The sequence below is a fragment of the Gallus gallus genome, chromosome 8 (assembly GCF_016699485.2).
Source record: "Gallus gallus isolate bGalGal1 chromosome 8, bGalGal1.mat.broiler.GRCg7b, whole genome shotgun sequence".
Lineage (NCBI taxonomy): Eukaryota > Metazoa > Chordata > Aves > Galliformes > Phasianidae > Gallus > Gallus gallus.
The window spans coordinates 6,660,708-6,674,456 of NC_052539.1; the positions used below are offsets into that span (position 1 = coordinate 6,660,708).

Genomic DNA, 13,749 nt, shown 5'->3' on the forward strand with positions numbered 1-13,749 from the left:
GCCTAGTTCCAGCCCCTTCCTGTGCCCAGTGGAGCACATGCTGTGTCTGGAGACATGGGCATTGGACATGGGGGTAGGATCCATCCTTCCTTTTCACCTCTCTCCTGCTGTTCAGAGCTTGTCCTCCGCCTTGCTGTGCCTCTGCATGGGCATCTTTTCCTAAGGAAGCAAGGGTAAAAGTAAAAAATGAAACCTTTAAGCCTGGAGTACAGCTTGACAGGAAGGCTAAATGGTGGCGAGAGGCATATCTGACAGTCCTGTGCGTCCCTTCTGTTTCAGAAGGCCTCCATTGCTCCCCCCCAGGCCTTTGTTTGCAGGCAAAGAGGAGAATGCTTAATTCATCTCTCACAAGCTGTTTTGATTCGATGGCTTGGCCAAGGCTTAAAGCCAGCTCTTCCAGGGGCTTGGGCTGCTAGTCAAGATGCTTTCCAACACATGTAATGAAGCAAAGAGTTGTTATTTTATTGCCTTGAGGAACCCAGGCAGAAGGATGCAATAGGGAAGGCCCATAAGAAGGGTCAGTGCGCCGGCTTGTTTGCAAGAGTTGGCTCTGTGCTCCTCAAAGCCAGTTAACTCCATCCTTCGCTGATGTCCTTAAAAGAACCTGCAACCAAGAGCAGAAACCCAGTTGGAGGTGAGCATGGGAGAGCTGTGAGGGGACAAAGATGGGGTGATGGTGTTTAGTTGTGCCAGGGGAGGTTCAGGTTGGATATTGGGAAGCGTTTCTTCTCTGAAAGAGTGCTGAGGTTATTGGAATGGGCTGCCCAGGGAGCTGGTGGGGTCACCGTCTCTGGAGGTGTTACAGATGTGGCACTGAGGGATGTGGGCATGGTGGGGGTGGGCTGAGGTTGCGCGTGGTGATCTTGGGGGTCTCTTCCAACCTTAATGATTATATGATGCCCAGGGGGCAAGCTGCCCTGGCAGAATTATGTACTCTTTCCAGGCTTTCTGGCTGGGGTGAGCAGACAGCAGCTTGCCCACCTGGGGCTGGTATGTGGATTGTTGGGAGTTGAAGTGGTGCTTAGTGCCATGTGAGCACCATGTGCTGGAACTCCAGCTCCGTGCCCAGCAGCCTGCCTTCCTGCATCGCAGTGCACCGAGTCCATGTTGAATGGAAAGTGTCATCGCTTTGCTTCGTTCAGTCCTGCAGCTGTTGATGTTTTGAAGTTAAGAAAACATTTAAATGATTAAAAAAAAAAAAGCACGAAACAACAGCCTTGCCTTATCAAGAGAGCTTCTAATGAGCAGAAGGGGAGGGGGAGCAGACAGGGGAAGGGCAGCAGAGACTAGCCGCCTGGCAGAGCACTTGTCATCTTGACAACACAATAAGTTTCAAACTGGGCTCACTCCTGATGCTTGCCTGAAGGTATATTTAACAAGCGTGGGAGAAATCGGAGCAGGATGGTGCACCTTTGAGCCCAAGGAAGGCTTGGAGGGGGATGGCAGATTTTTGGGAAGGGAGGGGAGATCAGCTCTGCATGGAAAACATGCATCCTTCCTCTCCTTCCCTGCCTGTGTGCAGGCAGACTGAAGGCTGTGCTCTCAGCTTGGAGAGAGGATACTAATGAAGCGTGAACCGGCTGCGCGCAGTGGCAGCTCCCATGCTATCTGCCACCAGCCTGCCCACTGCTTTCATACTTGCGGTATTTGCATGTTGTCTGTGTGCTGCTGGAGGAATAGAAATGCAGGCTCTGCTTTGAAGCAAACAAGCAGGGCGGGGGCTGGAATTGTGATGCTGAGCCCCCAGCCCCGCTCACCCCCCTGCTCCCAGTGTGTGTCCCACCTCCCTCACACCCTCTCCAACTCTCCTTCTTGGATCAGAGCTATGTTGTCTTTCCTTGTCCAGATCCCCATTCTCCCTCCCCCCTCCTCCCCCCCCTCCCCCAGCATTCCCAACACCAAATGCTTCCATACCAGGTCCTTCTTGGCCTTCTGCCTCTATGCCCTGTGGGATTTCAGACACCTGGATGCAAACAGTTTCCCTGAATCCTAAGGTGGTGCCTGAAGACTGTGGGTTTGTGTGTTGCACACAAGCTATGTGCATGCTGGAGCAGAGGGAAACCTGTCTGCAAACTCGCTTGCTGCCAATGTAGGCTTGCAAGGGTGGGTGTGTGAGGGGAAGGAGGGCTCTAGTTGTGTGTTGTAAGAGGTTCTTCCAGCAGAGCTTATGGGGGTCACATTGGCATTGGATGCTGCTGCAGATGGGCACGTTTGGTGTCTTTTATTGACTTCTGGGCATTTCTGAGAAGCCAGCCCCAGGCTAGGAGGCCAAACAAGCTGGGATGAGACGGAATGAAGCTTGCTTTGTGTTTGTGCCTGTGCTTGGAGCTAGGCAGATGCCATGGAAAGAAAGGCCAAGAGAAGCGTGGCCAACCCCAGGCAGATACCCAGCAGTGGGAGCCTTCTCAGGCCTTGAACTTCAGTGTGCAAAGACAGAGCAAAAGCAAACCCCGCAATTGTGCTGGCATTGCAGAACAAAGCCAGCCACCTTCCCAAGTGAGCAGCACTGAAATACAGTGTTAGAAACTGAAGCGGGAGCTCTGCCCGTGTGTCTTGCCTGGAAATGGGCGCCTGGTAGGGTGAGAGGGGGATATTAGTCCAGGCTGATCCCTCGTGGTGGTATGGTTTTATTTCCTTTCCAGATCGGTTTTAAGATATGGGAAAATGTTGACGTTCCTCCCGCAGGAGAGATTTGCTGAGGTCCTTAGCTGGTACAAATCAATCAAGCTCTAACTTGCCAAGCACCCTATGGGGACACAGCTTTGATAGGAGCCTTCCCTCCAAAGTTTGATGCAATTTCCTTTTCTTCCAGCCACGCAGGTGCCCCTTTCTATCACGGAGATAAAAGCTGTGACACAGCCTGGCAGAGCCCAGGAGCTGCTCCCAACCTCTCATCCCATCCTCGTGCCCTCCATCAGAAAACTGTGAGTCATCACCTCTTGGCTGCACCGCTGTTGTAATTTCTTTTTTCTCCTCCTCGTCCCCCCTCACCCAGGCTGGGGGTGAAGAAGTGAGAAAGCAAATAGGAATAAATACCTCCAGCCATAAAAGTGAAATAAATCAATACCTCTTCTCTGAAGCCAGAGATGCTTAATAGGCAAGATCACTGCCAGATTGTAAAAAATGTGTTTAGTGTGCGGCTGGGGCAAGTTTAACCCTTGGACATAAACAGCAGAGCAGCTTCTCTCACCTCTGAATTAAATAACTTTAACTGCAGAGGACTGTGATTAATAGAGGTGCCTCTGGATGGGACATGCCAGGTATTTGTGCTTGTGGATCATCTTGGTAAGTGCCTGGGAGGGAGAAGCTGTTGTCAGCTCCCTTCTGCACACGTAGTGGTGCTTTTTTTCATGAAGGGACAGCCCTGTTTGCTGGGATTTCAGATGCCTGCCCAAGGCATTAAGGCTTTCCATGCTTCCTCCTGCCATTCTGCAGAGGAGCACAGGTAGAGTGAGGCAGCTCTGTCTGCACAGACTTGGTGCTGTCTGTGCTGGAAGGAGCTGGGAGAAGCTCACGTCCCTGATGTCCTGGGCTCTCCCAGTGCGCAGATGGAGCTGTATCAGCCTCACTGTGCTGAGGGAGTGAGAGCTGTCCTGGAGAGATAACCCATCTTGGGGTCACGAGACACCAGAATGGTGAGATGCTGCCTGTGTTGGTGCAAATAGGATTGTAGGAAGACCCAGTGAGGTGTTTTTACCAGGCTGAGGGGTGCGTTAGCACTGTCACTAACTAGCTTGGTGAGACCCAGCCTGGACACACTTCCTGGGAGGCTGGCAGCAAGCAGAAGGCTCCTTTGTGAGCAGAAAGCTTCTGGTCCCACCTCTGGTCATGGAGCTGTGAAGCCCTGTGCCTGCTTTAAGGGAAAGCTGAGCTGAAGTGATTAGTGATGTGACTCTAGCTCTGCTCAGAAACTGGATGCAGGGTCATGGGGTTTCTTGCTGGTCTTATTTATGACAGCCTGTGTGCCTTTTGATGGGGCTGGGAGCTCAGCGGTAGCCAAGATATTTCAGAAGAGGATTAGGGTCAGTTTCCTGCAAAGCCTTCCTGCACCTTGGTAAGCTGTTTGTTCTCCTGGCACACGCTCGTGTTCGGTTAAGTGCTGCCTGGCATGCGAATGTTTTCCTGAACTACGGCTGAAGTGTTTTGCTGCGAGGAGCCACGTGATGGAAGTTAACTTTGTGCTGAAGAGCGCTGGTGCCGGGGGCATTTGGCACAGATCTTGCAGCAGCAGCTGGCTTTGTGCTAAGGGAAGGCTGTACTGGGAAGGGGGATTCTGGAGGTGCTTGCATAGGTTTTGCTTTTTTTCCCTCATGCTCAGAGCAAGTTACATCTGGGGCAAGCAGGGGTTATGGCAGTTTTTGAAGTAGCAAAGATGATGTTATTCCACATGAGCACGGTTATGCTGTACCGCTATGGAGCATACTGATCTTGGCTGGGACAGGACAAGCAGATGGAGGTCATTGTCTGTATAACATGGATGTGATCCATTGCATCACTTGTGCAAGGCCTTCTATATGGGCAGGAAGGGAGAATGTTTGATCTTTGGCCAGAACAATAGGACTTTCACAAATCCTTGATGCCTTGCTTCTACCTTAGAATCATAGAATCGTTAAGGCTGGAAAAGACCTCGAAGACCACCAAGTCCAACCCCAGTCCACCCCTACTATATGCCCACTGGCCATGTCCCTCAGTGCCGTGTCTCCACAGTTCTTGAGTGCCTCCAGAAATGATGACTCCACCACCACCACCCTGGGCAGCCCACCCCTATGCCCAACCACTCCTTCTGAGGAAAATCTTTTTCCTAATATCCAATCTGGTCCTCCCTGACACAACTTAAGATCGTTACCTGCTCTACTTAACTTGATGGCAGCTCCCTCTTCTCTGACTGCCTTCAGGCACTCAATTCTGGTCCTTCGAGTTAGAACAGAAACAATCCCGGATGGTTCTCCACACCTAAACCTCTTGTTCTCAGCTCTTCATATAGGTGCAGATGATGGATGATATTCTCGAGTGAGGTCTGTAGGAGCCTGCTGCCTTCAGGGCCCAGTTCTTCAGGTGAGGGCCCTTCTGCATGGCCCCATGTGCACCATTCCTTCCTCCTGCCTTCTTCCACCCCACGCTTGGGAGAAAACACTCATCGTGTTGCCCTGCGAGCTGTTGGTGGAAATCTGGCTGTGGAAGAACTAGTAAATTGCTTTTGTGCCCGCAGCAAGCCAAGTGCTCCCTGTGCAGTAATCAATCCACCACAAGCTCCTTGGCTGAAGGTGATCACCCAGGCTTTATGGAGTGTGGAGCGTTTCCCTGGAACGGCCCCGATGTACTGTGGTGCGCCCACAAAGTCCCCTCCACCCAGTGGCACAGAGCAGCTGCCCACGGGGCACGGTGAAATGCTTTGTGGAGGAGAGCTCCGAGCACTTCAGGTTCCTTGGTGTAAAATCAGAATGGCAGGAAAATCCTTGAGAAATAAAAGGAACCTGATGAAATTAACCCAGGACCGTGTGCAGGAGATGGGGAACCTTTTTGCTCTGTTTAGTCCTCCCTTGTGGCTCCCACATCACTGCAGGTAATTTTTCAGCTTGCTGCAGTTCAACCCAGCAAGGATCCTTGTTGATTAATGCTAACGAGGGACCGGCTCTTTGCTGGTCTAAAAGTGCCACGTTGCTGCTGTATTTCCTGAAATGGTATAAGAAAGCTGTTTGTTGCAGACTTTTCAGGAATGCTGTTGGAATGCTTCTTGGCATACTCACTGCTGGGCAGGAAGGTTGGGGAGAGCAGTTCTCCCCAGTGCTTGTGGGACTGGGCAAGCTGGTGGCGCCAAGAAATGTATAGATGTGGTACTTAAGGACGTGGTTTAGTGGGCACTATTGGTGGTAGGTGGATAGTTGGACTGGATGGATGATATTGAGAGGTCTTTTCCAACCTTAATGATTCCAGGACCCTAAGCTCTGGCTGTATGGGGCCAGAGCACCCGGCTGCTGTATGTGGGTGAGGGAGGCTGCTGGGGGAAGGGAGCAGCTTAGCTTCCTTTGGCATCTGAGGGTGGATTAAGTGGAGCGTTCCTTGTTAGCTAATTGAAACAGTCAAAATGTCAAACACGGCCTTTCAATAATAGTGATGTTAGGAGCTTTACGTTTTTATTTCTCTCCCTCTCTCTTTTGTGTTGCGCCTTCGAGACATGGGGACATAAGTCGCTACCAAAACCCTCTTAAAGAGGGGTTTTGGGGGATGGGGCAAGGACAGAAGCGGCTTTAATCCCCTCCAATTCCGACATCATTGTGTTTCAGCAAATATTTTGCAATAGGATTTTCAGGCTGAACTTCAAACAGGCAAATGCCTCACTCCAGTGACTCGCGGAGCTTTGCAAATTTAGGGAAGAAAATGAAGATTGTTTTAGCTGACATTTAAACCTTTTCTCTTCTTTTCTTGGCCTGTCAGAAAGCTTCATACACTTTGGGTCAGATGCTCTTTCCCTGAAGAGGAGAAGGATATTTATAGCCGGGTAGGGCTGTAATGGGGAAGTCTCCAGGCTGCTATACCTGTCAGATAAGGTTACTTATGGAGCCGATGGTAACAGCCCATGTGGATTATGCTATGGGAAGAGAGAAGGTGTGGTCTGAGTTTGGGGCACAAGAGGGTTCCCAGCACAGGTAATTTGGCTGAGGTCCTGGAGGATGGAGGTAGGCTGGGCTGGAGCATGGCACTTCTGGGAAAAATGCCATGGTTGGTACGTAACCCTTCTAAAATCTGGGGGAAATAACACGGAGAGATGACTTCTCCCACTTCAGGAGGCTTTAACTAGAGGTGCTGACCCCAGGGGTGGCCCTGCTGCAAGTTCTCATGATCCCCGTGATGGAAAGTGACAAACGCCATCCGCCGAGAGCCCTCTGACGTTGGTGGCAGTGTTCCTGCCATCTGCCCACCCCGGCGGATGCTAACAAGCTCGTAGATCTAGACCCGCTGTGCCTTGATACAAAGATTTATTTTTAGGACCTTGATATTTAAAATGATCTGTTATAATTTCATGCTTAAATAGCACTAAATAATGCTCCCTGTTTGCACAGTGTAATTGGAAGAGGTGAATAAACCAAACAAACCAGCGATGACTGAGCTTCCTTAGTATTCTCAAACTGAAACAAACAGTAAAAAAAACAAGGGCTTGGCCAATTTAGCACTTTGGGGGTATTTTCTAGCTGGAATTCCACTTCTTCATTTTTACAGGCCAAGAAACACAAGAGCTTTAAAGAGCCAGTGGCTTCTTGCCAATGGAAACTCTATTGGTCTTTAGACTTGAAATAAAACAGGAAAAAAAAAGAGAAGCAAACTTACTGTGTTTTTTTTTTTTCTGGTTTGTTTTTTAGGAACTGGCAGAGCTAATGGCTCTGGAAGTGCCTTGGGACAGTATATGTGAGAGCAGAAAAGGCTTAGGAAATATGCAGCAAGTTCATTTAGGCTCCTTTCATGCTTCTCAAATCTTGAAGCTCCTTTATTGCTGCTTTATGTCAATTTGACACTGCTTGATTTCACCGTCGCTCTTGATTTTACTGTGATGGCACTGCAGCATTTGGTCCCACACCGATCCCATCTGCAGCGTCTCACGTAATCTGCGTGGGGTTTCGGGCGATTGAATTAAAGCTGCTACATTCAGATGGCCCTACTGGGGAGAGTAGGAAGCTCAGGCTGGGCTGACGTTACCTATGTGCGGAACCACAGGCGTAGTGTCGTGCCAGTGAGGAGATGCTGTGATTAGTCATGAGTGTGGTGTGTTTCCTTCTGGAAAATTGCCACTGGAGAGTGAGCATAGCCTGGGCTGCTTAAGCTTCTACGCATTAACTAATCAATGCATCTCGAGCTGGAAGGATCCCTTCCATCAGAGAGCGAGAGGAACTTTTCCCTATATGCCCATGTGCATTGATCATACCACGGAGCGATGCTTCCCAGGGCTGCGAGCTGTGGGTGCTCTGCCTGTCCCTGCTGAGACCTGGCTTCATTCTCTTGCTTTCAGAAGCAGGGACCAGCCAGTGGGCCCTGTCCCAGCTGTATGCTGCGAAGGGCACCATGAAGCTGGGAACGTGGGAAGGCGCAAGCTGCTAACACTTCCCTTTACCACCTCCTGCTCCTCCAAAACTCCCTCCTGCCACCACTGCTGCCTCCCTCCCTGTCCTGAGCTCCCATAGCATCCTTGCATCACATTCCCCATCCCCTGCCCTGGAGGGGACAGCTGCTCCCATCTCCCCCAAGCACTTCTCCGTGTTCTTCTCCCTCTGCTCCCGCAGCTCCGCGCGCACCGCGGCTCTGTTTGTGCCCGCATTAGCATTTCTGCTGACTGCAAGGATCGGTTTAATTTCATGGGTGTCATTTCCTTCAAGAAATCTCTCTCTGAGCAGCAGCCCGACGAATGCCTGATAAAACATATTTTCCTACGGTAATGATTTTATGGACCCATAAGTCATGAATTTATTATGATCTCAGCCCCTGCTGCTGATTGCTGTAAAATGCAAAGTAATTAACAGCAAGCGGTAGCAGCTATTCCCACCTGGTAGCGTGTTCTTGGGTACGCTGATGGGTTTGATTAAAGTAATGGCTAAAGTGTACAGCCCGGCTGTAAAATATTAGCATGATTAATGCAGTATCCTAAATAAGAAACAAAACGAATGGGCATGGTCTAAAGAATTAAAAAAATATAGATATTCCTTTCCTTCCCTCAAGCTATTGTTCTGGCTCATTTATGCTTTCTTTTCTGTTAAATAATGTATGGGCTTCAGGGCCAGGGGGCACGCTAGAGATGCATATTGCAGTTTCATAACATCTTAAGTGCTCGTGTTAATTTTTCACTCCTCCTTTCTCTTTTCCCTCAACCTGCCATCTCCCATTGGATAGGGGGAGAAAGATAATCAAGTTTTTCTGGACTTGGCTCCAAGTCAGATGTGATTTGATTTGGATTGCAGACAGCCCGAGGAAGCGGCTCGGAGGCATCTTGAAGACTTGGATCTGGTTCCTGGCCTCGCGGAATGAGAATCCGGAGACTGTGCTCACATTTCCATGGCTGGGGGTGATCTCCGTTCTGTGGCAGGAGCCTGGAGCCCGTAAGTTTTTCACACATGAACAATAACCACGTGTCCATCCACAGGCTGTAGCGCTTCCACTGGGAAAAGAGTGCTTTTTCTTCTCTTTCTTGAGCAGCTTAGAAGTCGAGCAATGGCTGGGTTTGAGTAGAAAAAGAATTAAAATAGCCGAAATGAGGCTCGGGATTCAATAACTCATGTCAGACTTCTCTTTTTCTCCTCACCCCCCTGCCAAAAGCTTGCAACGTTTGATTTCTATTACATGGCGTTTTTCAGCGAGAAAGATCAAAAACTGCTTGGATTGGGGGGGGGGTGAGAACAAAGTGTAAAATAGGCATTTTGCCATGTCAGACCCCTAGAAGAAGACTGTTTGGAAATGAAGAAAATACCTGTTTGCAATAAAGAAAAAGGGCTTTTTTTTTTTTTTTCACCTCTACATTTTGATCAGCTCCTCTCTTTAAATTTCTAAAGATGCATCCACCAGTGTCACCTAATCCCCTCTGATCTGCCTCTAACTTTTCAGCTGTATTGATCTGCTCTGGTTTATGAAGCCACCGACTATTGGAAAAAAGAGTTTATAAATAACTACAGGCTTCCATATCGCAAACGTTCCAGCAGGGCTGCTTTTGTTTATCGCACAACACACATTTTTGGAACTTTTTCTTTGCTGGAAGATTGCAAGGGAGCTTGGAGTGCCAGCGTGGCTGCTGCATTGTACTGTATTGTACTGCGCAAATGGTGTTTCCCCCCTTGGGACGGAGAGGTTTCTAGGTTTGTTTTTGTAGATAAGATATAAACTCTGCAGTGGTTCTGCTAGTAAATACAAGTAGCCTGAAGCTCCAGAATGTGTCTTGTTGGTCCCTCCAGTAATTTGACAAAGTATCCTTGCAGCAACCTCCTAAAAGTACAAGACGAAAAATGTTGGTGATGCTGCGGTATCTGGGATGGCTGTTGTGTGGCCACCCCTTGCATAGGGGACAGGGATGGCTCTCTGCCAGCACTGGTGTGGGGTCCCGATATCTCACGTGTTCAGCAGTAGTCAAAGCCAGAGGTAATAAGTGCTCCCAGGAGAGAGAAAATGAAGTTCTCTGTGTAAAATTGCCACCACCGGAGTGGCGATTATCCTTTCTGGAAGGATATAGGAAACATCAAAAAAGGTAGAGATTGTGATCAAAGGTATAGGGGGTACTTCTGAGTGAGGAGAGATTAAGCAGGTTGGGATGTGTCAATTTAGAAAAGAGGCAGCTAGGAGAGGATATGATCAAGACATCGCACAGTCCAGAGTGGAACAGAAGAGGTGGCACGGATGGTTGTTTGCCATGAATCAAGAGGGTTACCCGGTGAACTCATTAAGCAGAAGGTTCAGAGCAAACGAAGGGAAGCACATTTTCCTGAAGTGCATAATTACACGTGTAATTCATCACTGTGGGCTGCTGTGCTGTCCGGAAGGGCAGTGTGGATGTGAAGTCGGAGCGGGCTGGCAGGGAAGGCAGATGGCGGGGGGGTCACTGGGTAGAACTCAGGGATGCAATGATGCCACAGCACACACCTGGTGGGTGGTGGGGAGTGGATCCTTTCCATCTCATTTAGGTATCGCTGCAGTCGGTTTGCATGGCTGCAGGTTGTGTTGGGAAGGCTTTCTCAGCAGCGCGCACACACACACATTAATGATGTTTGAGGAGTTGTTTCTGTGGGAGACTCAGGAGCCAGGCAGCTCTGCAAATCAGCCCATTAATATTTTTAAAAGGAAGCCTCCATCCTGCAGGAGCTGCTGCGGCCGCTGGAGATCTGCCAGAACCGTATCCCAGACTGCATCCGCTTCAACTGTTAGATCTTTCCCTCTCTCCTTTCATCCACCCCTTCTCCTTCCCTCCTGCATGGACCTTCTGTTGCTGTTCCATCCAGAGCGCGCTCTGGTTGCATCCTTTTGTGCTGGGAAGTTCTGCATGAGGATTGTTTAATTTTTCCCTTTCTCCTTTAGGAGCTAATCACTCCGACGAAATTGAGCTGTAAGACAGCTGACAGCGTTCAGATTGAGCCCAACGTGTGCTCTCCGGGTTCTTGTATCACTAAAAATGAACACAGACAGCTGCAAAGCGAAAGGGATCGCGCTCGGCCTTGTTTAAAACGCGCTCACACAGCAGCGCGAGCAGCCCGAACAAAAGCTGCCTGTCTCCTCTTGGAGGCGGCTGAAGGAAGAAGTTATTGGGCTTGATGTGTCTCCCAGCTCCCCCCTCCCCACCATCCATGGCTGTGTGGCAGCAGAGGAGATGGTGCTTGGTGGGGAGGATGTACGGCTGTCGTCAGTCAGTGTCGGGGTAAATCGGGCCTGACGGCTGTAACGTCTTCCCCACACAAACTGGAGCAGGAGTTGTGAATTTATATCTATATCCTCCTCACGTAATGAAGAGATATGCCAACCAGATATCTTCCTCTTGTTAGATGGATCATTCTGTGGCTTGGCCTGAACTACAGACCCGACCTTCTCTGTGGGGCAGGTGGTCGGTGCTGTAGGCTGATGGTTGTGGCTTCCTCATCCTATCTCCTGCTGTGTGTCTCTAACCAGGTAAAACACCTGGAGGAAGATCGTTCAAGCAGAAGTTTGGCTACGTTTGTGCCTGGTTTTCTCATTCCTGCCCAGAGGCTTGGCTGATCCAGGCCCCGATCCTACGACCATAAATCCTGGCTGACTCAGGCTCTGATGTTCTGAGATGGGAGAAGAGGAGCTCAGGGGAGACCTCATCGCTCTTTCCGACTGCCTGAAAGGAGGCTGGGGTGAGGTGGGGGTCGGCCTCTGCTCTCAGATAACAGTGATAAGGTGAGAGGGAATGCCCTCAAGCTGCGCCACTGGAGGTTCAGTTTGGATATGAGGACAATTTCTTACCTAGAAGAGCAGTGCTGCAGTGGCACAGCTGCCCAGGGAGATGTTGGGGTCACTGTCTCGAGGTGTTCGAAAACCATGGAGATGTGGCACTGAGGGATGTGGGCACGGTGGGGGTGGGCTGGGGTTGGGTTTGGTGATCTTAGAGGTCTTTTCCAATCTGGTAGTGGAGGGCTGAGCCATGGGCATCCCCTGAGGAGCCCCACGAGCCCATGCTGAATGCAGCAGCTGGGGAGCTGGGCCCCATCTGTCCCCTTCAATGAGGGATCATTCCGTTTTTCTCTCGGCTATCGTGCCCTTAAACAAACACCAATTGAAACCAATGGGAGATTTTCATCGTTTTCAGGGTGATAGGCTTGAAAAATGGTATGCTCGGGGAAAAAGCAGGCAGGGAGGAGAGTGGGAAAAGAAGAGGGAATAAACGCTGCTGTAACATTACGGCTCACAATGTAAACAGATGTGGGTGAGAAATGCTTTCGTTACGATTCTACCAGCAGCCACAATTTGGTGGAGCTGTACATGAGAATGTATACACAGAGCAGCATCCTTCCTTATGCAAACTGCTCCGCAGGCACACAGGGAGCCCACCCCTCTGAGAGCCCTCTCTCTGCACGCCCTGTTCCTATATGTGATTAAGTTCCCTGCTCTCCCGCTGCACTTAGGGCTCTTATTAGCGGTAAGCACACGCTCTGCAGGATGCTCTCGCACACAGAAATACAGGATGAAGCACTGCCTTCTGCTTGCAGAAGCCAGCAGGGTTTTTTTTTTTATTTTTTATTTTTTTTTTTACAATAGCTGGAAGAGGGGGAAGTTATTATCTTGTCCAGCCTCTGGCTGCATTCTGATAGAATCCTTTGTCCAATGGCTGCGAAGTATTTTGCAACTACAGAAGGATAAATCCTCAGCAGACAAGCATTATCTGGCCTATTTTTACAGCTGAGAATTTGCAGCCTTCAGACCCATCTAGGCCTTCACCTGGTGATCTCCTCAGCTGAATGAATATGTCAAGATCGGTCTTTTCACATCCAGTCCCCATTCTGACGCAGCCCTCCGGTGTGCCTGGCTGGAGTCAGCCTCTCCTCCCTCAGTCTCCCATCCATGTAACAGGTATGACAGCCATCCCTTCCCCTGGGCAAACACTTCATTATGCGCTGCTGCTGCAGTACCTTGGAGGGGAGAAGACCTTCAGATAAGCCTGCATTCTCATTTCAGAGATATTTGTGCGTGTGTTTTCTGCTTTAGCTGCCGTTCTCCTGCTTTGCCTGCTCATTAGTTCTGCCTGAGTGCAGGACCTCTCCAAAAATGCAGCGTTGGCAGTGGGCATGAATTCTTAACTACTCCTGTCTCTAATGACAGAAAGCAGGGCCAGGCAGCCGGTTTGCTCGCTGAGAGCAGAGGATGCACAATAACGTGCTGCTGGTTTCTCTCATCACAGGTAGAGTTTGCAAATCACAGGAGGATCTGCAGAATATGCTCAGGTGCTGGCCTGCTTCTGGTGCTGTAGGGAGAACTGGGATGACAGATGGAAAGAGAAATGCCTCTCGTTTTGTGAAAGGTGTCAAATTTGTTTTTAATGCTCTCTCTGTCCTCTCTCTCTGCTGTTCTACCCAAGAGCTCAAGAGCAGCTTTTGGCTTTGGATCCAAAGCTGGAAATCCCAAGCCTGGCTTGCCCAGTGCCCTGTTATGATCCCCAACTTCGTGGAGAGGGAACAACATTAAATCAGTAAAAATAACAAACAACACAGCAGAAGATTTAAAGAAAAAAAATGCTGGGGGTTCCATTGTATAGAACAGGGGCAGGGCTTC

The 13,749-nt window shown here is 49.7% G+C and overlaps 2 long non-coding RNA genes across 4 annotated transcripts in view; one reads left to right on the forward strand and one right to left on the reverse strand.

The window, feature by feature from the left end:
• Window positions 1-438: 438 nt before the first annotated feature.
• Window positions 439-1,706, reverse strand: LOC121111403. Of its 2 annotated transcripts, none has more exons than XR_005861894.2 (3): window positions 1,563-1,706; window positions 982-1,150; window positions 439-604 (listed from the first exon to the last, which is right to left on the reverse strand). It is a non-coding gene; the product is annotated as an uncharacterized LOC121111403 (long non-coding RNA). The 2 variants fall into 2 exon arrangements; XR_005861895.2 differs by having other exon boundaries at window positions 882-1,150.
• A 1,105-nt stretch (window positions 1,707-2,811) lies between these two features.
• LOC101751179 overlaps window positions 2,812-13,749 on the forward strand; it is a 41,313-nt gene continuing 30,375 nt past the window's right edge. For both annotated transcript variants that reach the window (XR_005861897.2, XR_005861901.2), the window contains exons 1-2: window positions 2,812-2,924; window positions 8,946-9,083. This is a non-coding gene — a long non-coding RNA (uncharacterized LOC101751179). The remainder of the gene's footprint in view (window positions 2,925-8,945; window positions 9,084-13,749) is intronic.